Source organism: Arvicola amphibius, chromosome 3, assembly GCF_903992535.2.
Source record: "Arvicola amphibius chromosome 3, mArvAmp1.2, whole genome shotgun sequence".
Classification (NCBI taxonomy): domain Eukaryota; kingdom Metazoa; phylum Chordata; class Mammalia; order Rodentia; family Cricetidae; genus Arvicola; species Arvicola amphibius.
Genome location: NC_052049.1, coordinates 23,769,057 through 23,793,020, shown reverse-complemented (window position 1 = coordinate 23,793,020; position 23,964 = coordinate 23,769,057). Strand labels below are relative to the sequence as shown.

The 23,964-nt window shown below is 40.5% G+C and overlaps 1 protein-coding gene across 4 annotated transcripts in view; it reads left to right on the top strand.

The window, feature by feature from the left end:
* The first annotated feature begins 1,894 nt into the window (after positions 1–1,894).
* Prlr (prolactin receptor) overlaps positions 1,895–23,964 on the top strand; it is a 168,538-nt gene continuing 146,468 nt past the window's right edge. For 2 of the 4 annotated variants that reach the window (XM_038323103.1, XM_038323101.1), the window contains exon 1: positions 1,895–2,138. The gene's annotated coding sequence lies outside the window, so the exon portion shown is untranslated. Of the gene's footprint in view, positions 2,139–2,728; positions 2,884–23,964 lie in introns of those variants that run through there. The other 2 variants (XM_038323102.1, XM_038323100.1) reach the window with 1 other exon arrangement.

Genomic DNA, 23,964 nt, shown 5'->3' with positions numbered 1-23,964 from the left:
GTCACTTTGCGGAGAAGGAGGGAGTCACAGTATAACTGCAGAGGAGAGAGGAGAGCCAGACTTACACATGACTTCCTTCATCCTCTCAGTAACACATGAGAGAGTATCAGGAAGTTCCCTGACTGAGAATGCCGGTGGCCTGGGGACAGTGTATAAACTGCACAGCAAAACAGAGAGCCCTGACCTTGTCTCCAGATAATACGTGGCTTAGTCATTTAACCTGTGCTGTAGAAAGCTACCTCTGCTGTACAGCAGGCACACAGATGTGTACAAACACAAGGAAAGTGAGCAGTGAAAAGGTGATCCTCTTTTCATTCTCTGTTCAAGTAGAACGATCACACTACAGTTAATTCAGTAATCCTGACTTTTCAAACATTAAACAGAAATATAGTAGCCAACTTACGATGGTTCAAGATGCTTTTGACATTTTAATGATGTGGTGATGTACCTTTACAAGTATCCCGCTGAGTTAAGCTTGGTGTTAGATGATTTTGCCCATATTCAGGCACGTGCGTGTGTCTGTGTGTCTGTGTGTGTCTGTGTGTGTCTGTGTGTCTGTGTTAGAGTGGTCAGCAGGTGTCTTTATTCAATTCTGTTTTCTTTTTTACTTAAAATATCGTCAACAACAATGGGTTAAAGTAGGACCTAACTTGACCAGTAAACACGTCTGTGTTCTGCATTGGAGATAATACCCATTAGTTCTGAATATAAACAGGCGTTATACACTCTCATGCTTGTGAGCAAAAGTGTACCTCATTCACCAGAAGTCTGCACAGCACGTGGATGGCAGATGCACACCCCAGATGTTGACCACTGTTTACCTTGTACAGAATGAAGTACTGAGCAGCAAACATTGAGCTCATACAAGTGCCTCTTCTAATGTAGGACGCTCACCCAAACATCATGGGATTTTCAGTGGTTTCCTGAACCGAACCATGGTGGTAAGTCACTGTTGACTGTGATTTGCCAGGTATTGCAAAGTGTCAGTTAATTCAAAGAAGAAAGGGCAGTGTTTTAATGATTAAAAAAAAAAATCAAAACCTCAATAGCTTGTTCAAAATAACCCACAGTGGCTCTCTTAGTTACAGCACAATAGAACGCAGAATTAATCAGAGGCATCAAACTCTGCCTACTTACCTGTTTGGAGATAACTATTTGACTCAAGCAGCTGTCGCTATTTGATTTTAATATTTTGTTTTCAAGAGAATATGGGGAGGGGTACAAGAGAAAAAGTAACGATTTGGTTAATACCAAAACCAGAATAAAATAGCATTCAGATCGTACAGCCTTTTTGAGGAGGTACAGGCTGCATTAATCATGGGTTCCTGAGAGGCTGCGGGTGTTTCTGTACTGTGACGTGGCTGGGCACAAAGCAGAGCCCTGGAAGTTTTTGCTGTGTTAAAAAAGAAAGCAAAGCCTCCTCGGGTCGCTGCTTATTCTCTGTTGACCACTTTTCTCTGACTCCTCCTCCTTCCCGGGGAAGGTGTGATTCAAATCCCCGGAGCCCCCTCAAGTATTGACAAGCTGCTGCTCTGTGTTGGTTGCTGGGAAATAAGGAAAGACATTTGACACCAAGCCTCATCTTGGCTCCAGAGAGAACTATCATCTCTGAGGTCACTCGACTTAAAGGGCATTTTTATTATTGTTTTGTCAAGTCTTAGTAGAAGACGACCCTTGATCATGCAAAACGGATCCGGGGAAAATCAGAAAATTTCTTGTCCACCTCTTCTCTGCATTCCGACTCCCCCAGCTACCTCCGTCGCCTTGTAGAATTGGCAGGCGCTGGACCTTTTGCATGCTGGAGAAAATCTCTGTTTTGCCTCCAGCAAGGAACATGCATGTTGCAACACTGACTCCTCCTCTAGTGAAGAAAGAGTGAACAAGTGCACCGAGTTGAGCTTCTTCTTCGCAGAGACACGCGGCTGGCGACTGAGGGAGCAGAGACTTAAAATCCCCAGACGCCCGGTCTTCTGGGCTGAGCTTTCCCCGCCTTCCTGTTCAGTCTTACTCGCTCTTCTCCTGCCTTCTGGATTTTTACCCAGGGCTCAGGAAACTGCTTCACCTGCAGCAATAAAGCTCACGTCCATTGCAGGAAGTGCGCACCGCCTTGGCATGGCAGACTTTTCTCCCCAGCAAAAGTGAGTACCTAGGTTAGACACGGCTGCGCGTGGCCAGGGGTGGCGCGGGCGGGCGCTCTCTAGGATCGCCGGTTCGAGGCTGCGTGTGGGAGCCGAGCAGTTGGCTGCAGGCGCCGATAGCTTGGGGAAATGTCAGGAAGCCTCCAGAGCCCGCGGTCTTGAGGAAATCGCATCCCGTACTGTGACCATGCTTAAAGTCAAGCCTTGATGCCCCTTTTCAGAAAAGCTAAATATATGCCAAGGTGCTTGACCACGCACCCTAGCCTTTACAACTGCGCTGGGCATATTTTAAAATATACCTTCAAGTGAGCCCTTGAAAACGGGTGCAGCGTGAGTGTGGGTTACTGGGGTTGCAGGTGGTTTGTGTCAAAATGAAAAGCTAGAGAGAAAGCAGGGAGGTGGAAAGGGATCAGACACGGGACGCGATGGCAGCTAACTTGGGCTGTCTCCTTTGGGCAACACAAATGGGTGCCGGGTAGCGACACTGAGTTACCTGCGCCCCCGACTCCCTCCCCGCCCCCGCCCCGCCCCGCCCCCGCCCCCGCCCCCGCGCCAGAGCACAAACCACCCCCCAAAGCAGCTAAGTAGTGGCAGGGACTCCTCTCCCAGTCTTAACCTGCTGGCCGGGAGCTAGGAATTCAAGCCCTGGGGGTAGAAGCAAGGACACACTGCTGAAGCAGAGTGCTGGCAACCTGGGAGAAAAGAAGGGGGCTCGACTCCAGGAACCCAGATCCGGACTGCTGAGGTAGGGGAAAACAAGGGCTGTAGTTGTGGCTTTTTGAGTAGAAAAATATCCTGTTAGTGACCTCTACCTGTGTGGTAGGGAAGCAACGCATGTTTCCCTAATAACCAAGAACTTGGTGTTTTCTGTGATTGAAATTGAAAATGCCTGCAGCCTGCTATTAATCTCTCGAGGGTGGAAGCATCCTTTAATCTCCATTCATGGAATTGGCTGGAAAAGATTTCCCACCTGAGTGTCTTGACCAATCCCCTCTCTGCTTCTGTTAGACTACAACCTTGGGTGTTTACCTTCTCCTGGCCTCAGTTTACTCTACAAAATTTAGGGAAGTTGCTCATTCTTTATGTAAGTTCTTAATGGAATACAGGAGCTGAACAGTGCAAGAAACAGGAAAATTTCAGACTTTTTTACCCTCGTGGCTTTTTTTCAGAGTAAGGGTCCTTTTGAGAACTGATTGAGTCATTTCCCCAGGGTGGATACTCTTTTTAAGAAACAGGTGAAGAATTTTACCCAAACACTCCTTGTTGGCCATGCCTGAAAACCCCTTGTCTTTAAGGATGCTGCATCAGGACCTATCCAGACAAGCTTTTGCTGGTGGGTGCGCTGGTTATGGGAATAAGTGGTCGTGTTGGCGGAGTCTGAGGCACTGCTGGGAGAGACAGTCCTCCTTGCTAGGGTGCTCAGACAGTGTGGGTCCTCAATGACTTCATCAGCCTATGAGCTTCCAGGGGGCCCCCCCTCTCTACTCTTGATGCCTTACCCTAGAGCAGTGTTTCTCAACCTTCCTGACCCTGCAACCCTTTAATACAGTTCCTGGCGTTGTGGTGACCCTCCAAGCATGAAAATTATTTTCATTACTACTTTATAACTGTAATTTTGCTACTCTTATGAATTGTCATGTAAATATATGCAACCCCTGTGAAAGAGTCATTCGACCACACATTGAGAACCACTGCCCTAGAGGTTTCTGTCCACAAATAGCCCTGGAAAGCGGCCTGCAGAGGGTCAGTGTCCGCAGGAACCAATGTCCTTCAGGCCAACTGGTTGACTGTCAGAGAGCAGGGCCAAGGGTTTGCTGGGAGACAAAGTTTGCGCTGCTCCCCCACTTAGTGTGGCTAAGTGATAGTATTCTTTTAGGCATGTGTACTTTGTCTTTAAAAGGTAGATGGTCTCGACATCTTGTAGAAATGACAACGCCAACAGCACAGGGGCTGTAGAGCAGAAAGCACGTGGCATTGGAGCCCAAGAGCTTCAGTGGGAGCCTGCACTTCATCACATTAGAGTTACGCTTCAGCAAGGCACTGGATTTCTCTGAGTCTGACTTTTCCTGATGCAAGATGGGGAATAATTCTGCTTTTCTTGTGTGGTTGTTGAGGAAATGGAAACACTATTTATATCATGCCTGACCCCTGCTCAGCCATCGACTCTTCTCTCCTATATTTTCCTGTGACATCGCAAGTGCCCACTAGTCTGTGCGTCTCAGAGCAGCTGTCTCTCCTGTGAGGCTTGTGTTACCAGAAGAAAGGGAGAAACCAGCTCATTAGTCTCTAAGATGAGAGAGGAGTTCAAAATCCAGGGTCAAGTTTATTGTCTCAACTGTGCTATGTCAAGCAGAACTCTGTGTATTGGGAACAAATAAAATACTTCCAGATTGGCATGGATTCTCAGACTTTCTCTCAGTTCCTTTCTGGCCTATAACTTTGCATACAAAATAGTTATCTGTGCCTACAGCTACAAGCAGTTGAATATGAAACCAGAAAAGTCCCCACATGTATCTCGAAATACACTACAAGTTGTCTCCATAGAGATAAATGTCTCCATAGAGATAAATGTCTCCATAGAGATAAATGTCTTCATTGCTCTTTTTGTTTGTTTGTTTTGCTTTGTTTTGTTTTTCAAGTTAGGGTTTCACTGTAGCTTTGAAGCCTGTCCTGGAACTAGCTTTTGTAGACCAGGCTGGCCTTGAACTCACAGAGATCCACTTGCCTCTGCTTCCCAAGTGCTGGGATTAAAGGCGTGCACCACCACGGCCTGGTTCCATTGCTATCTTTCAATGTTTAGTACAAGTTAAGATTTCTACTCAACTTAGAAGCTCCCCCACTTGACCTCTCAGCTTCAAGTAGGGAAAAAAAATATCAAAACTTAAGGACAAGGAAATTACATACTCACAAAGTAGGAAAGGTCAATGATCAGCGTGTTCTTTGGAGTACTTCGGTGCAAAGATGGTGACATTGATACCATTCACTGAGCCTTTACAAGGCAGGGTGGTGAATACTTCCATACACCTCAACTAATTCTCAATGAAATTTTGAGGGTATGAATTATCATGTAAAGTTTTATGGATAAGGAAAATGAGGGGTAGAAGCATGTACCTAATTTGTCCAGCCCACACAGCTTGAGGTAGAAGCCCAGGTCTGTCTGACTTGGTCATCCATTCTTTTTCCATTACCCAGTGCTGCAAGCCTTCCCGATATCAGAACATTGCACCATGTCAACTGGACTTGGATCGTTCTCAAGGGAAGGGCTGACCACATGTGGCAGATGACTCTAAGTGAGGGGAACAGAACTTGTGGCACATATTAACTTGTAACAACAACAAACTACTTGTGGAGAGTAGTCCTCCTGACTCCTACCACGCTCAGCTGGCACATTTCAGAAAAGTGGCAGTCAGTGTCGGTAGATGGAGCTGGGGCTGGACTGTCACTCACATCCTGGGCAGTCCTTTCAAGTTCAAAGAACTCTGGGGTTTTCTGTTTCCACTAGTTTTTCAGTTTCTACTAGCTTTTATATCAAGACCCTCTTTGCATTTGCTTCCTATGTTAGGAATTCATCCATTCATTCACCTGCTGTGTGTTGAGTAGTTGCTTGCACAATGGAACAAAAAGCAGAAATCTAGCTAGCTTCTGTGGAGCTTCCATGTAAGGAAAAATGGTAATTATCAGGGAGATGAAGAAACACATAGAAATCATTCAAGGTCTGGGAAGATGGCCGCAAGGATAAAAACACTTGTCGTGAAGGCCTGGAGACCTGAGTTGTATCAATAGAACCCAGGAAATGTAGAGGAAAGAGCCAACTCCCAAAAGTTGCTCTCTGACCTCCACATAAATGCTGTGGCATTACATACCCATATGCATATGTGATCCTTAAACACAAAGAATAAAAATAAATCTATTTTAAAGATCACTCCAGATATTGATAAATTTTATGAAGAAAATACAGAGATTATAAAGTCATGTCCAGTTCTAGAGTACCGGAAGTGAGAATAACCCATAGAGAAAAATGCTTAATTTGTAAAACACCCTAGATTTTAAACACCTGGCACCCCATAAACAAAAAGCAAGTTTGCTTCTAGTTTTAGTTTGTATATCAAAATGGTAACATTTTAGATGAACTGGTTTAGATGAAAATGGATCAGTTTTACCTACTAGCTTTAATTTGTTTTAATATGCCTTAAGAGCAAGTTTAGATGACATTATCTCATGACTTAAATTACATTTGCATGGAATAGCACTACTTAAGACTGATAACTTGACAAAGATATAATAGGAATTTCCTCCCCTCCCCCTTTTCTCCTGGACATCTATTTTTTTTCTCTATGCTTGGCTAATACTCTTCTGAGGTCTACTACGAATTCAGTTATTGATGAATTAGAGAGTTGAAAAGACCCTCCCCCATCTCTCATGCTGATTGTATGCACATGACACAGTTAAAGTCAATCCCACCCTGTTGGTATGGGACTTAAAGAAATTAACTCTGTGGTTACATTTGTCACCAGGATACAGTCCCTCATGTAGGGAAATCTCAAGAAGCTTTTCCACAAAACTCAATGACCAAAGGCACATTCTAAAAATATTATCTTTACATTGCTTCCTAAGATAATACATTTGTATCTCTTAGCACTTTGGAAAGCCAAGGAGAAGAGAGCTAGGATTTCACATATGTGTGCAAAGCTCCTTAAGTCATCTCCCATGGAGATAAGTGTGTTTTCCTTACCATCCTCTTGATAAGAACAGCTTGAACAAGAAGCAACCCGGATCTCCAGAAGGACTGCTTCAGGAGTGTCACAAAAGGCCACCTTTGGTTTCTTTCTTCACTGGCTAAAATGACACTTAGGTATGTCATCAAAACAAAGATACAATTTTGTTCTCACAGTCTTGTTTACTGCAAGGGGAAGAGCAGTCAGAATCCAGAAGGAGGGAGACCTCTGACTTTGGAGATGATGCTTGCAGAGACTCAGTTTGTCTCTTCTGCCCGATTGTCCATTAGGCTCACTTATTTCTTCCAGTAATACTGCACAAGTTTAGAGTTGATAAGATAATGGCACAGAAAATGCTGAGGGAGAAATGTGCTCTAAAAAAATCATCCTCTTTATATCATTGATGGCCCGAGCCCTCCTGGGCTCTGTGACCTCTTACCAGAAGGAGGTATTCTCTTCATATACAAAATGCTTTTTGGTGCATGCCAATAACATTGGTTTGCAACTGTTCATTTCCAGTGGAAATCTAACTCTGGGGAAAACAGTTTTAAAAAAAGGATGACTAGAGTCAACTTCAGTAGAAAGTTCAGTGAACTTCAGTAGACCAACATATATATATATATATATATATATATATATATATATATACATATATACACATATATATGTATATGTGTGTTTATATATGTGATTATATGTTTATTCATGACTATATATTCTCATTTAATTTTATATATTTACATATGATTACACACATATGTATATATAATCATCTTTTCGTCCAAGAAGTCTATGCCCAACTTCAATAGGGTAAGGATCTGTAAGGATGGAGTAATTCTCTAATAAGGAAAAGGTGCATGAGCCCAATTGTCCAGTAGCAACCTAAAAGAACATTCCCAGGGTGTCGCATAGATGATAAAAGCAATTAGACTTTGGGGATTCTGGAGGGCAGGATACATATGAATTCTAAAGTTCATTGCTAAGGGCCTGCTGAAAGTTAACCATTCAGGATGGGTCTAGACAAAAGGGGAAGAGAGAGGCCATCACCGAAGGGAACACGTGGAGATTGGTGACAATGGAAGCATCTGGAGGTGTTTGCTGACTGGTAAAGAGCAGCAGGCCTAAGGCAATGACTCTTAGAACAGAGCGTGATCTCAGAATTGCCTAGGAAGCTGAAAACTCCTAATGTCTCAGTCCTTTATCTACAGCCTCTATCTAGTCAACCCAAGATTGGAATCTAGCTTTCAACAACCAGTGTTGGTTTATCTTGTTTTTGTCTGAATTCCCCAGAGTGTTCTAATGTGAGGCCAGAATTTGAATATCATCATCATAAAAAATAAAGGAAATTCTTCTAAATGGCATGAAACAGACAAACAAGGAATGTGGTCTTTGCTTTGTAGAAATTTTATCTACACATGTATTTATACGTAGACTTCCAAATAACTGCCGACTATGATCCTATCTTCTTGGATGATGCCTCTAAAGCCTCCTTTTGACCGACCCTTTCCATTCTATGTGTGCTTTGATCCAGAGTCAGGCCTAGCGTGTGTGGGCAATTGGTAGATCAAGGCTGTTTTTAATCACCAGGATTTGCAGTTACTTCAAGGGGCTTTATTACCATGCCTACTGGTGTCCACAGTGGCTATTCCATAACCATCGGTAACTCTCTCACTCCTCCAATCGTACAAATTGGGAAATGGATGTTAATGACTTGCCCTGAGTAGGATGCTGGCTGGGACAGAGGTGACAGAGATTAAAGTCCTCAGCTACGGAATTCTCTGTGTTGTTTTAGGTCCTAAAGTGAGTCTGCTCAGCCTCCTGTTAGTGACAGAGGTCTTTGTTTCTAGCGGTATCATTTCTTACATGAATGAATTTGCATTCCGCATGGGTGAGTAAGGATTACACACCTCCTTTAGCTGGCAGAAGTGGGACACTCTGGGTATTAGTTGCCAGAAGGCAGCCTGACAGCAGTCCCATGAGACTTGGGTCATTACTCAAGTGACACTTGGTCATACCCACATATAATTCAAAACCCTTGCTGTGGGAAGCGTGGACTCTGGCTGTATTCTTGCTGACTCTGGTGCCTGACATCCTTTCTGATCCCTCCTGTTGCTCCTTGAGAGGATAATAATGATTACTTATTATACAACAGAGAGAATGAGAGAGAAAGAATGTCCAATGTTTTTACAGTTGTGTCTTTAAATGATTTGTTTTATTTATTCTTACATTTTTATAGATTTACTTATTTCCTTTTATGTCTATGAGTGTTTTGTTTGAATGTTTGTGCATGTAGTACATGCCTATTGGTGCCCAGCGAGATTGGGAAAGGGCATAGGGTCGCCTGAAACTAGAGTTCTGGATGCTTATGAACTACCACATGGATGCTAGGAATTGAACCTGTGTCCTCTGCACGAGTAGCAAGTGATCAACTGAGCCATTTCCTCAGCCCCAATTTTTATTTTGTTTTTTAAATGATCGTGCAATGTATTAGATGTGGTTATGGTGTTTTCAAACAAACTACGTTTTAGTATAGTCTTATCCTCCACTGATCCCCTACCCTTCCTCTCCGTGCACCCTTACCCCAATCTTTGTTCTACTTTCATGTCCTGTGTGTCCTGTTGCCCTTCCCCCAACACCTCCTCAGCACCGGTTTTTATCGTCTCTTTATCTTCTTTCTAGTCTCTTAGGCTTTACCTCTATTGATACCTATTTCTAAAACCTAAGATAGGTAGATAAATGAATACATTACAAAGCAGGAGCCACGTGAGAGTGAGAATGTGGGGTTTTTTTCTCTTCTTTTCTTTTTGAGTTTGATTCATCTTGTTTAATATATCATTTTCCATATCCAGCCATTTTCTCATAAATTTTATGATTTTGCTTTTTTTTCAGCTGAATAAAATTTCACAGTTTATCTGAACCACATTTTCCTTCTCCATCTATCCACTAACGTGCATCTAGGCTGATTCTAATTCCCGGATGTTGTGAGTAGGGCAAAAAAAAAAAAAAAAAAAATAGGGATCGGCAACTCTCACTGTGAAGAATGTGGAGACCTTTGGGTACATACCCAGGCATAGTCTAGCTAGGTTACATGGTAATTATATTTTTAATTTTCTCAGAAATCTCCAAATCAATTAGTATACCCACCCAAGTACCCTCAATAGTATCTGTCGTCAAATTTCCTGACAGCAGGCAGATGACGTAAGACAGGTGGTGAGGTGGTATCATCAGGTGGTTTTGTTTGCTTGAGACGGGGTCTGACTATGTCGTCCTTGCTGGCCTAGAACTCACGGAGATCTGCTTGCCCCCACTTCCTGAGTGCTGGAACTAAAGACATGTCCAATCATGCCCAACTCAAAGTAATTTTATTTTGCATTTTCCTAATGGTTAAAGATAGCAAACACGTTTTGAAAATGTATATTAGCCATTTGTGTTTATTCTTTTGAGAATGATGTGCTTGTTTTCTTAGCCTGTTTGTTAAACTGACAAGTTGTTCCAGGGGGGTTGCTTTTGTTTGTTTATTTTGTGTGTGTGTGATGTTTATTTTGCAGTTGTGTTTAAACTATAGCTGTTAGCCTTCTGGCAAAGTTTCTTTCTCATTCTGTAGGCTGTCTGTCTGCTCTTTGAGCTGCCCTTTTAAAGAGTTCCTTCTACATGCTGGGTCTTTGCCAACGGTGAAACTAGCATTCCTTCTAAATAATGGTAGACAAAAGCCAGCCTGTCACAGGAGGGATGGCACTCTCTTTAGGTCAAGAAGGCAGGTCAATTCACATAGTTCTCAAATGGTTTTCTTTTTTCCTGTCTCCAAATCCATTACTAATGTAAGAACAACTGCCGAAAGCTTTAGCTATAGCAAAAAGCAAGCTCTAAACCCATGGTTCTCAACACTGATTGCACAGGAGGATCATCTTGGGAGCCTTAAAAATTACCCGTAGGCCCATTGAGTCAGATTCTGGGAATGGGGCCTGAGAGTCTGTATTTATTTATAGTTCTCCACGTGAGGATGACGTGCATTCCTAAGAACTGCTTCTCAGCAATAACCCAAATCTTAATTGCTTGTATCTATTTCTTTTATTGCTTGTTTTATGTCACATGACCCAGAAAGCCAAACCATGCTTTTCTTCTGGCAATTTCATTATTCCACACTTAGACTTGTGTGATTTTCAGATTTTTAGAGTATGGTTTTTTTCCCTTTTTCTAAGCAGATTTCAACCTTAAAGTCAACCCATATCACCTTATGATTAGAAGTCCTTATATAAAACTTGAGAGCCAGATTTCCAAAGGGTTAATAATTATGAGATCAACTATAAAGGTTGAACTTGCCTGCCACCCATATATTGAATTTCTCAATTGCTGTGTTGATCTTCAGTTGACCAAGAGTTGCTTTCATGTCTCAGCCATTATCAGGTCAATTAGTTCCATTCTTAGCATACTCATGCCCTTATTAAAAGTGTAATGTCAATGATAGTTTCCATGGGCTGTCATGGATAGACTTTTACCAGGTTAAGTTTGCCAAGAACTAACTAGGTTGTGCAATGACATCTCACACATGGAAAAAATCACTTGGGATGTAGAGACTACCTGAAACAGACTAGGCAAGAAGAATAATAAGAGTTTGTTTGGAAATAATCAATATGGAAGAAGGGGTGTGGAGAATAATCCTAAAACAAATTGCCCATAACCTAGCTGAGTCTGGGACATCAGCCTTCTCAAGAAGTTGTATTAATATCAAAGGGAAACCATGCTTTTATATTAGATTTGACAGAGAGTGAAAAGATGAAAAATGATGAGCCATTCTCATTTCTCTAGGTTTCTGAGTTTGCAAGATTAGCAGTAAACACAGACACTGCTCAAGAGGTTTCGGGGAGATAGGTGGACAGAGATCTGTTGCTCATGAAGCAGTGGGAACACCCAACAGGTTAACTCACTTGTTTTCCATTTGTTCTACAGAGGCCCATGATGAGAGCTAGCGATGGAGTAATGATATTTGGGAGGAGTTTATACTTCAGTGATAAAATAACCTCCATCCACATTTAAAAATCAAAACAAAAACAAATGCTGAGAAGAAAAATAAGATGAAACACAGGAACTAAAGGATTATGAGTTCCACTTTCAGTGGGCCTGCATGAGTAGCCCTCTCTCGGGATATGTATTCTCATTGTGAGATCAATGCCAAGAAGAAACCATGCCAAAAAAAAAAAAAAAACCCAAAAAACCAAACACTTAGAAAAAGATGGAAGAGGAAATAGCAAGAATATGGCATCTATGAGAAATAGAAAGGAGGCCAGTGTGAGTGGACCTCAGAGGGGCTGAGACAGGTATGGAAAGAGAGAGAAGTCCTGAGATCATGGTACAGAGTAAGGATTTCAATTGCTCTGAAGAAATCACTGGGAGGTTTCAAGTAGGGGAGGAATGGATTTTTAAGAAACATTTTTAATGTCAATGGGGTGACGGAACCAGAAACAAACTGACCATGGAACGCTGGACATATATATGTATAAGCAAAGGAAAGACTAGATTGTATTAAGGTAACAATGGTAGAGTAGAAAGGTGTGGGATTGAGTGTAGAATTCAGAACTAGAAACAGCATAGCTTCCAGATGGTCAGGCTATACTAACAAACCTTAATCCTGTCTGGCACAACTGCCCCTGCCCTATTCCAAGTACAGTCATTGAACTAAAAATCCAGTAGCCTATAGTGTTACTTAGAAATATTAGTAATTTGGGGCTTCACTTATTTAATAACAAAAAAAATAAATTCTATCCAAGTAGAAGTTACTGTTTGCTGCCTGTTACCTTCTGATCATAAAGTTCCATCCTGTGTCAAGACTGATCTCATGGGATTTGTGTTTTTGATGACCGATCCTGGTTGAGTATTTGAATGGTCATGGTCAGGCTGTTAGTTTTTCTTTTCTGAGCATTTTTGATACCAGCTATGTATACCAACTCCTTCTTGGCTTTATTGCTTTATGCAGGTGGTCAGTTTCTCCATAGAAATGTAACACTTTGATGACAAGTACTTAATGAGCCTTTACTATATGCAAGAATGTCCTGAGAATTTTGTATTTTAATTAATTCAGTCATCTCAACCACCCTTATGACAATTGGATCTAATTATGCGGATAATTGAATAATCTTGTTGTGGTTTTACAGATGAGGCAATGAGACATAGTAAAGGAACTTTAATCATTTGCCCCAAGTTCACAGAAGTGTCAGCTGACAAAGCCAGGATTTGAACTCAGCCTGGCGGCAAAGTTCTGGGTCTCAGCCACTCTGCTGGGCCTTTGACATTCAGTTCTCTTTTACGCTTTCCAAGTGAAGCTGTCACCATGGCATGACTTCTTCCTGAAAGCCACTCTTCACCTGGCAGGGTTTGCAGGGGTGGGATAGAACAGCTTCTCCCTCCTCCCCCAGGAGGATTCCCATCCAACCCACCTGCCATCTATCAAGACGGAAACATAAGGTCCTTCAGCTAGGTCTGGACACAGTTGCCAATCCCAGCAGCCTGTTGCTACACACTTTACTGTCCAGGCTCTTCTGCCCCATTATTCATAATTCTTGCATCATGTCCACCTGCATCCTCAGGCATGTTTCTTTAATCAAAAAAAAAAAAAAAAACTAACAAGCCATGCAATCTTTATCTAGTTACTCCCTAGGGCCTGTGAAACTTTTAAAAACAAAACAAAAAGAGGTCATTAATTATTTTGTCATCACAATGTTTGCTTTAAAAATATTCAAGGGGTTTGTCTCCAGAGTTTTATGGGTGGGGAGGGGAAGCAAGCTCAGGGCCAGCAGTAGCTTTCCTCTGTATTCTTGACTTTCCACTGTGTGTCTGCTGCTAGAGAATTCTGCTCTCAAATGACTCGACTTCCCACTAACAGCCTGAACGTGGCAGGCCTTTCTCTCTTCCTGATGATGCTAAGAATTGATTTGCAGAATTGAGGTCTATGCAAATCCATTAAGATCTCTTCAATCTACATAATACATGCTTCAGCAATGACCGTAAGGTAGTAATTATAATGGTTCATCTTCTATGCTGTAAGCTTAAGCTTGATAAATGTTTTAATTAAAAATGATACAATCTTTTCTTTTGCTCCAACTGCCACAGGGCGGTTTTCAATAGAGACTGATATGCATTATTGGGATTGTTAATTTTAATCAAATCATCAATCTGTTCATTCATCTGTTTGTTTGATTTTTTTCAGTGAAAGTGTTATTAAAATGTTATACAACACACATCACATATTTCTCATAATTGAATTAAGTTTCAGATTCAAAACTGCAATAGAAAAAGGAAACTATGCTCTTCATTAAGTTTTGAAGCTTTCCCTGGCAGCATCACCTAATTAAAAGTTAAAAGCCATTTCAAATATTGAAGATTCTCCAAATAGTTCAAAAATACTATAAAGGGCTTAATTATTTAAAAATTTAGCTTCAAGTCATTAATGTAAGTTCTTTATTTACTGGAACACTTTTATTAAATACATCAAGTGTAGCTATGCCCTCAAATAACACCCAGTCATTCAGGGGTCAAAGCAACATGGCGGCAGTTAGAGGATGATGGAATTAATCCCATCACTTCGATCAGAATTAGATTTGATGCATTATGTCTCTCAGAACTTTCTGATTTGGCTTTTCAGGTGGCTTCCTTAACATCATACCAGAGTTTGTATCTATGACTTTTAATTTTTTATTTTTGCTCATGATTAGGACTAAAGTGGCAAAAAAAAAATGCATAAAGACTCTCCAGCCTTTCCAAAAATTTCAGAAATCCACATGTAAGAATATGGATCAGATCCTCTTAATAAGTCTTCTGTCTTCTAGGATGCTATGACTCCATGAAGCCAAAGACCACTGCCCCTGTTGACACTAACTCTTAGGAGTTCTGAGTCTTCCTCACTCTGGAGTTTCATTTCTAAGCCCAAATGGATTATTCCATAGGTTACTTAGGATAAACTGATGCATTTTCAGAGGTGTATCGAGGAAGAGATGAAATTAAATAGCCCACCTCCATATTGGTTGGCATGTTCTATCAATAGTAGGTTTATAAATAGTTCAGGTAGAATTTGTTAAGTAACCAGGTTGAATCCTGGGATATACGCCTGCTAAGGCTTGATCTTATTCAAGGACTTGAGATTATTATTATTTATATTTCCTTTTGGTTTATTTATAAGTGTTTATTTACATATGTTATTATTATAGTTCCTTTCACTGTGAGCTTCGGGTCATCACAGATTTTAGAGACCCCTTAGTAGAAAAGGACCACATGGAATGTATATTCAGAGTGCTGGGTAGGGTTGAAAAATCAGTCAATGGAATTAACTACCTGTTAAGACATGGAGGAAGAATGGGAGAAAGCAAACGCTGCCCTACAGTAAAATCTTAATTGTATTATTTACAGCTGTGGTGCTCCGTCATTACCTTTATCTATCCTGTGTCAATCATATGCTTCTTGGCCGACACCACTACACTTTGACATACCCAAGAGCAGGATCATCATGGTTTCTCCTTTGTATACTAGCCCAGACACTGTTTCCTTAGAGCCTCAAAACTCATTAATGGTAAAACTTACTAAACATTTCAAGCCACCACAAGTGACAGACAATTAGAGAAGCAAATAGCTGTCTATGTGACTGAAAGAAATAAAAACTGACCACGTAGAGGTGTAAGTTCTAAGACAATAAGACAGAAAACTGCCTTTCCTGTTGACTTCCATCCCACGTTGTATGTGACTGTCAGACACTAATGACCAGTTGATTATATGCATATCTTCGTTTAAAAAGATTCCTTAAGAATCACTTTGAGTTTAATATGAGGCCTAAAGAATAAACTTACCTGCTTACCTCAACCCATCTCCGCTATCATCACTTTCTATTCTAAAAAGAAATTCTTTTTTCTTCTACTTACCCCACTGGGGGGGGGGGCTCCACAGAAGCCCCTAATTCCTTTTTGTTTAGTTTTCTGCCCATTTATTGTATGTGTTCCTCTTCAAAATGCCTTCCTTTTCTGAACTGCATGTTCCTAAGAATGTGCCAAAAAAAACCTATAAACCATGCAGGGCAAGAAGGAAAAGCTCCTGGAATGTTCATGTCCTCGGCAGTAGAACTACCTAATGTAGAGTAGGAAGTTTTCTTAGCAGCCATAAGGAGAAACATGTTAAAGTCAGTGAAAACTCCCATCATCCCTTGCAGTAGCTTTTCTGATATACTCATAAAATATAGTTGTGATAAAGTCTTCTTAGTATCTAACTGAGTTAAGAATAAGCCCTCCCTTATTTCTAATTCTGCATAGCAAAGAGCTAGGCTTTTCCAAGGACTCAGAACTGGCTGTGTAGGAGAGACTCATTTGCACATTTTGCAATAGAAATCATTTGGTAGAGCCAGACAGACGGCACCTATCTCAGCACTAAACTTTAAGGGATGAAGTTATGGAACAGGTTAGTGACCCATAGAAAAGTTTCTAAATTTCTTTTGAACCTTGGGCTCATCATTTGTGAAAAGTGAACAAGCCCATGCTTGCATATCAGGACAGTTTTGAGGGTGGAATATGCTGTGGTCCTCTGCCATTGGCTCGCCATGAGTCCACTGCCGACCCCTGTGGTTTTAGCTGTCTGCCCACTTGGAAGAAAGACCCTAGAATGATGACCCAATGTTTGGTGGTTTGGTGGTTTGTCCACTCAACCACAGAAAGCATACTTTCAAGGCCATTGTTCTCGCTAAATATTTATCTAGAGAGCAACATGATGAGTCTTTGGAGTCCAAATCTGATAAACATGCAGGAAAACTCCTCAAGAAAGATGGGCGAGAAGATTACCTCTATGTAACGTCTCCATTTGCCCTACATTTGATGCCAACAGGCAAATAAGAGCTGGTTAGACAGTGTCCAATTCCCAGAAAATTGAAGGCAGAAGCACCTGTTCTTCCTCTGGTAAAGCCAGGCAGAAATCTCAGAAATACAGCGGAGCCACTGGCAAGAAGCGTGGTTGAAACGGCTGGAAAAAAATCTCACTGCTGGTGAAAGCAAAGCTGGCCACTAGAGTGGGAGAGCCTGTTAGACTGGCCTCAGACTGGACAAAGGCCTGAGTGGCCAAAGGCAAGACTCGGCTCATAGAAACTGAGCCTGAGGCACTGAGGACTGAAAACTCACCTAACAAAGCAGATCTGTTTCCATTTGTGAGAGACGGAATGATTTGGGGATTGTGACTCACTAAACCATCCAGAAGGCCAAACAATTGTGAAGAGAGACACTCGGATTCCTCTGGCTACATGGAGAAGCCCTCAGACTTGCATGGTATATGCCACTAGTTGAGGGTGGTTGTGCAAAAACGTTTATGTGCCTGTTGTTGTGGTTTATCTTTAGCACTGCTCATGTCTATCCAATTCCTTAAACATTTTGTATGTGTTGATGAGATACACTTTTAGTTGTGGAAATAAAGCATACGACAATAATCCGATAGCGAAAAGTTACAAGGAATTGAAACACGGACAGTAACAGTGGTAACATGAGCCGTGTATCCTGTGTTATACTGTTGGAGTGGAAATCAAAAACCACAGTGAAGGCTTTGGAATCTAAGGCATAAGCCAGAGTAACAACGTCAAATGCTGTGTTTCTTTTAGAGTAATACTGGGGCAGTCATCAACTGAAACATAAAGCAGACGTAGGCATTCTCATCACATGGATGGCATATGTAAGACTGCAGCAAATGCATGTTCAAATGTAAACAACTTCCCTCCACAGTAGGACTCCATGGAAACCTCATCTGCAAAATGGCCTTAACCCTTTCCAACTCATCTTCCCTCAGAAGCAAAGAGTTTCTGACGGGGTGTGACTATTGTAAAGTGGGAGATAGCAAAGACATTCCTGTATCGTCAAGCATCAAGTTTCTTGAAGAATCTTGCCTCTGTGTAAGTAGGAACCTGATGCTGAGACTTTCTGCAGGTGGTCGTATCCAATCAATACCAAGCGTTCTTTGGGAATAGAAGGATGACACTGGCTCTTTCTAGAAGCAGCTTAAGATTCAATCCCTGTTAAATCTCATACTTGATACTGACCACTGAGTCACAGCTCCATTCATGAAGAGTTTAATAATAGTATTTAAAATTTTTAAGTCTTAATAATTAACACAATTCATTACTGTGGCTTTCTTTTCTTTTCTTTTCTTTTCTTTTCTTTTCTTTTCTTTTCTTTTTTCAGTGCCAGGGATCAAGCCCAAGAAGACTTTATGCATGGTAGACAGTTTCTCTAATCCCAACTTTTACTCCTGCACGCTGTTGTGGCTTTTGTCCTATCGGTCCTGTCAGGAAATTTCAATTTTTCTAGAGAATTTGATGTCTCAGCAAGCATGAAAAAATTCTAGTAGTTTTACCCTCAAACGGCACAGCTCCTTCTAATTAATATCAATCTGTGAAGGATAAATCTGGTAGGTTAGGAAATAGCTTCTCCCCTATCCTCCTATAGAAATGGAACCTATATTCTGAGCAGTACTATTAGACCAAGTTTCTGGGAATTCACCCATGAGTGAACATTCTTTGGGAATACATGCTCTATTATGCATGCATGGAACCAGAATCACACAGCAGGATAGTGGTTTCCTTAATCTTTTGCTGTGTAGCTGTTAGGCAGTACAGCTGTCATGGTTATGAAAGCACGTCATAATACATGCATACAAACCGATCATGTGTTAGCGAGCTTTCCTGTGCCAAAAAAAAAAAAAAAAACTCAAATGTATGGGAGGATGTCACTATTTCTGAAGCCTGATCTTCATTTCTTTGTGAGCACAGCATTTCTAGGATATTTGCCACACAAGAAAGAAGAGCATGTTGATCTAGACACGTAAAGCCCTGTGTTCTGATTCCATCTACGTTTATGATGTCCCTTAGTACTTCTGAGTTTTCCCAATAATTCAATGATTCTGATTAGATGGGAAGCCCAGAATTGAAAAGAGCTAAATCTAGCCAGAAAACTTGCTGACTCACTGTCTTCCTGAACTTCACAAAGTATCATTAACTTTACTACAAAATTTGCAAAGAAAAAAAAACCTGCAAAGATAAGATGGCATGACTAGCAAATGTCTTATCTTCATGAGCATCCAAAGTTGCTCCTCTGGCCAGCATTCTGTATCCACCAACAGGTGATGTCTAGAGAATTTCTTCCATACTTATCATAAATCTAGAATATTAAGGATGCTCCTTATCTTCCCTAGACAGGAATATTTACATTTTCTGTAAGAAAAATAATTGTATTTTAGACTTTGTGGGTTATATGGCCTGTATCATGATCACTCAAGTCTGCCCTTTTTCATGCAAAAACAACCATGAACAATGACTGCATAAGCTAATAAGAATGGCTCTGTTCTTATAAAACTTTACTATCAAAAATAATAAACAGGACCAGTGGACCTGTGGGCTGTTCAAGATTATTTTCTGAATCCCAAGAATATATCTGAAGTCATAGCTTGACTTATTTATCCTAAGTTAAGTCTAATATTCTAATATTTAGTCTACATTCATTGAACACTTTTCTATCATAAATAACCTTATCTAACCATTTACTTAATCAATTTGCACTTAACCACCATTAATAGGTCATGATTCTCTTGTCACATATGGATTTTGAGAAGTGTTTGTTTACCCTATCCCTTTTGTGTGATCAATAACAAACATATGTTGAGATAGCAAGCATTTTTAGTTAATTCTTTGATGGATTGTATAACAGATCTCTCATTTTCATAACTCCGACTTATGGAATTTTTCATAATTTTAGTATTGGCAATTGATTTATTTGAGCTGATCTTTTCTATCTACATGTCCAGCCCATGTTAGGATAGCTGTATCTTTTGATGCAGAATAAATAGTTCTAGCTTCATGATTTGTCCTTAAACAAGCCTATTCACCCATCTTCTTCGTCACTTTATGCTTCTACCACTGGGTCCCATTAGACTTTGTGAGTCCTTATATTGTAACAACTAGACCAGAACTCTGTGTGGAAGGTTCGTCAGACCAGCTCTTCCTCCTAACGGAGAGCTGTAAGCAACAGCAAAGAAAGCCAGGAGTGTGAAAGTGGCGTAGAATTGAGAAAGCACAGAAGAGACCAATGGGCTACATGAAAAGAAGACATTGTCTCTTATATAACGCCCTGGGCGGACTACTGATCATAATTCCTTTAAGTTTCAGTTGTGAACACAGTCAAGCTTTCTAGAGTGTCAAAAAGAATGAGAATAAAACTAACATCCTGCTTTGTCTGTAATGATCATGTAATAATTGAGAGGAACGATCTCTGCTAATGGTTTGTCTCCGTTGGATTGTATGCCAAGAGTTTACACAAACCACATTCTTTCTGTGGGATGAGGAAATCTGGGACATATTTTAACATAATGGGCTGAATAAACTCTGTTACTTAGATCTCGGACATTTTACTCTGCATTGGTTTCTTTTCCCTACCCTCCTTCCTGACCCAGTGGGAAAAGTTAATCTGCAATAACTGAACTGGGTTATGGAATGAATTATGCTTTCATTGAAAGTTTTGTGCATAATTTCAAATTAAAATTTATCATAGTCATTGTTGGGGAGTATCCTGTAAAATCCATGAATCAAAACATTTCTCACACTTGGAGAAACTGTCCCAGATGCTGGAAAATTACGAATGAGCTGAGGAGTCTCTGTCTGAATAGAGTCTATGAAATAGCAAGGGAACAGACATCAATAATAGGCTCCCTGGATAAAGATGTAGCTCAGTCATAGCTTGCCTAGAGTATGCAGTCCCCGCCCCAGACACACATACATGCATGCACGCACACACACACATTCACACACAAACACACACACACACACACACCCACCCACACACACACATACACACACACACACACATCAAGTGCATTGTTAGATGTGGTTCGAACAATAAAAGAATAGCACATTGTTATCTCATAGATCGACCCTAAGAGAGTGGCGAGAGGTCTAGGTTCAAAAAAGGGGGAAGAATTTTCTTAGTTGCAGGAAAAGCACTTTCAGTGTCACCAAAGTGGAGAGAACAGGCATGCATGTGAAAACAGCAAGAAAAGAAAGAAGGAAATGCAAGCACTGCCAAGTCACTGAGGGATAAATAGGAAACGTGGAGGGTAGATGTGTAACGTAGACCTGTTGCTAGATGTTTGAGAACCCCGAAGGCTGCTCTAGACAATACTCTATGAGGTAAGCTTGGATGCCCATGGACTGACAACAAGAAGGAAATTAATAAGAAAGATGAATGGTGCTGACAAACCTAGTATGTTTATTGTTGTTGTTGTTGTTGTTGTTATTATTATTATTATTATTATTATTATATTTGAAAGTGATACAAGCAAACCCTTTGGACCATTGCACAGTTGAAATGGTTGTTTTAGGATAGTATGAAAGTAAATGGTGTATCATATGGTATAATTGAACTCTTTGGAGCGTGTTTACATTTTGTATCTCTGGCATCTATTCAGAGGATTGGGGAAAAAGAAGCTTAATTATACTTTGTTTAAAAATTCAGTAGAAATGGTCTTCCTTAATGTTTATGAGACATTCCATCCTAGGCATATGCAGCCCCTGTGTCCTCCAGAACTGGTCAGTTCTGAACAGCATGTACTATGTGCTCTTTTGATCTTTGGAACTGTGTTTCTGGCTTTGACTACCTTTCTACACGTTTGCCTCGGGAAAAGAAAAATTCTTAATCTTTTCTTTCCCAAGACAGTTTGGATTTGTTTGGTACTTTCAGGGGACGGAAGACAGTAATTTTATGTAAGCATAGATATGCTAACACTCCAACGAATGACAAAGTGTGTCCCTGAATTTAGGGGAGGCTTTGAAGAATGGATTTCTATATTGACTTAAAATTGTGTGACTTCTTTTCCTGGCATTACAGGTCAAATCTGCACACACACACACACACACACACACACACACACAATGGCATCACTTTTTATACCATTGCCCAGAAAAACGATATCACAATTTACTTAAGGTAAAATATATTTTTCTTGTTAAAAAATAATTACTTCTAAAATTGATCAACTGTTCTTGCCAGTGTGCTCCTGTAGATGCACTCTGACATGGTTTTGAAGACATGGAAAAGCCTATCCATGTGTGCATGTTGTTATTGCAATTATATTTGTGTGTGCTCATAGCTAGATATATGGTCATACACACAGAGAGATATAAAATCTCACATTGACTACTTGATTGTGTGTGTGCTAAATATACAGGTCAGTTATAAAAACTAACTTACATATCTAGTTTAGCTCATCAAAAAAAATAGTGAACATCTTTCTGTTTGCATAAATCTTCTTTTACAATTCTTTTGAAAGCTTTTTTGTTTTTAATCTTAGGTCCTGCATAATTTTGCTAGAAGATATTATGTGTTGTTTTTAATATTGGTATTTCATTATAGATTAATTTTTCCCCACATCTTCTGGCCTCTCCCTGACTCAGTCTTCTTCCTCCCAGCATTCAGTTTAGTCCCTCCCACCCCACTCTGTTCTGCCCTACTCTGCTATAGGCTCAAAGCAATTTCTTTATTAACAAGTGGTATTTACAGCATACAAAGAGGAATCCCACACCATTTTTTTGTTTACAATTTTTCCAAAATTTTCTCTTATATCAATAAGTAGCTACTGTTAAGTTTTCAGAAAATCTCATGCTTGTCAAAATGAATGATGACTCTATATTTACCTAATCAACTTCTGGATGAAATGGTCTTTTTAAATCATTTCATTAAAAATGAGAATTTTAATCCAATTTCAACCTTTTTCTCAGTATTTAAAATAATACTTTACATTTAAAATACTCCCAAGGTCCAGTTGAAGAGCAGGAGGGAGAATATAAACAAGGAAGTCGGGATCGCGGGAGGGGGGGTCCACACAGTGAGACAGTGTGCCTGATCTAATGGGAGCTCACCAGATCCAGCTGGACTGGGACTGAATGAGCATGGGCTCAAACTGGACCCTCTGAATGTGGCTGACAATTGGAGCAGACTGAGAAGCCAATGATAATGGCACTGGGATTTGTCTCTACTGCATGTACTGGCTTTTGGGATCCTATTCTATTTGGATGCATACCTTCCTAAGCCTGGATGGAGTGGGCAGGGCCTTAGACTTCCCAAAGGGCAGGGTATCCTGCCCTCTCTTAGGACTGGAGCGGGGAGCAGGAGGGAAATGGGAGGAGGGGAGGAAGTGGAAATTTTGAATGGTATTATTTATAAAGCAATAAAAAATAAATTTAAAAAAATAAAATACACTTTACATAGTGATGTTTTCATAGTGACCACTCAACATCCAGAACACTTTGTTTTATCTGAGCTTTAATAAAACAAAGATGTTTGTCTCAATGTATCTGATATAAGCTCATTTTTTATTGATTTTGCATGGCATTTACTGAATCATTCATTTCACAGACTCATATTTCCATTATTATGATACTGTTATATGTACTTTTAATTTTTAAAAATTTTAAGTGTTTTTAATTGACTACTGCCTCCATACATTTTCCCCTTTCAAAACGAGTCATTAAAATCTGAATACCTCCTTTATAGAGTGACAGTTCCCATGAGGTGCACATGTGTGTACAGAGAGATGCATGTACAGCTCAATCAGTGTTGTTAAATGCTCTCTCTGGTAGGATCCAAATTCCTGCCTGTTTCCGTTATTTGAGGAACTTTTCTCACCCCCACCCCAAGCAAGCCCCCTACCATAAACAACCACTGACCTGATTCCTGTCCCCTTCAATTAGCTTTATCTGTTCTAACAAGTCCATCAGTGGGATCATATATTATGTGTCAGAATCCTTATGTTCATTTTTGCTTCTGTTTCCATTCTTTGAGACTTTTTCATGTGTGGCTTACATTCCTCAAGCTCACTCAGGGCTGGGTAGTAATCAATAAGTGTATTCTTCCCTTTTTCTTCTAAAGAAGTTCACATTTTAATCAATCCTCCCAGGTCTACACCCCTTCCCTACTTACCCAACTTTGTTTCTTCAAAGTCCATCAATTCCAAATTGTGCTGCTCTTTTATTGGGGGTGGAACCTCCCACTCAAGCCTGAACATCCTACCTGAGGGCACACCCTTAAAGAAAATGGAGGGGTGGGAAAGGATATAAC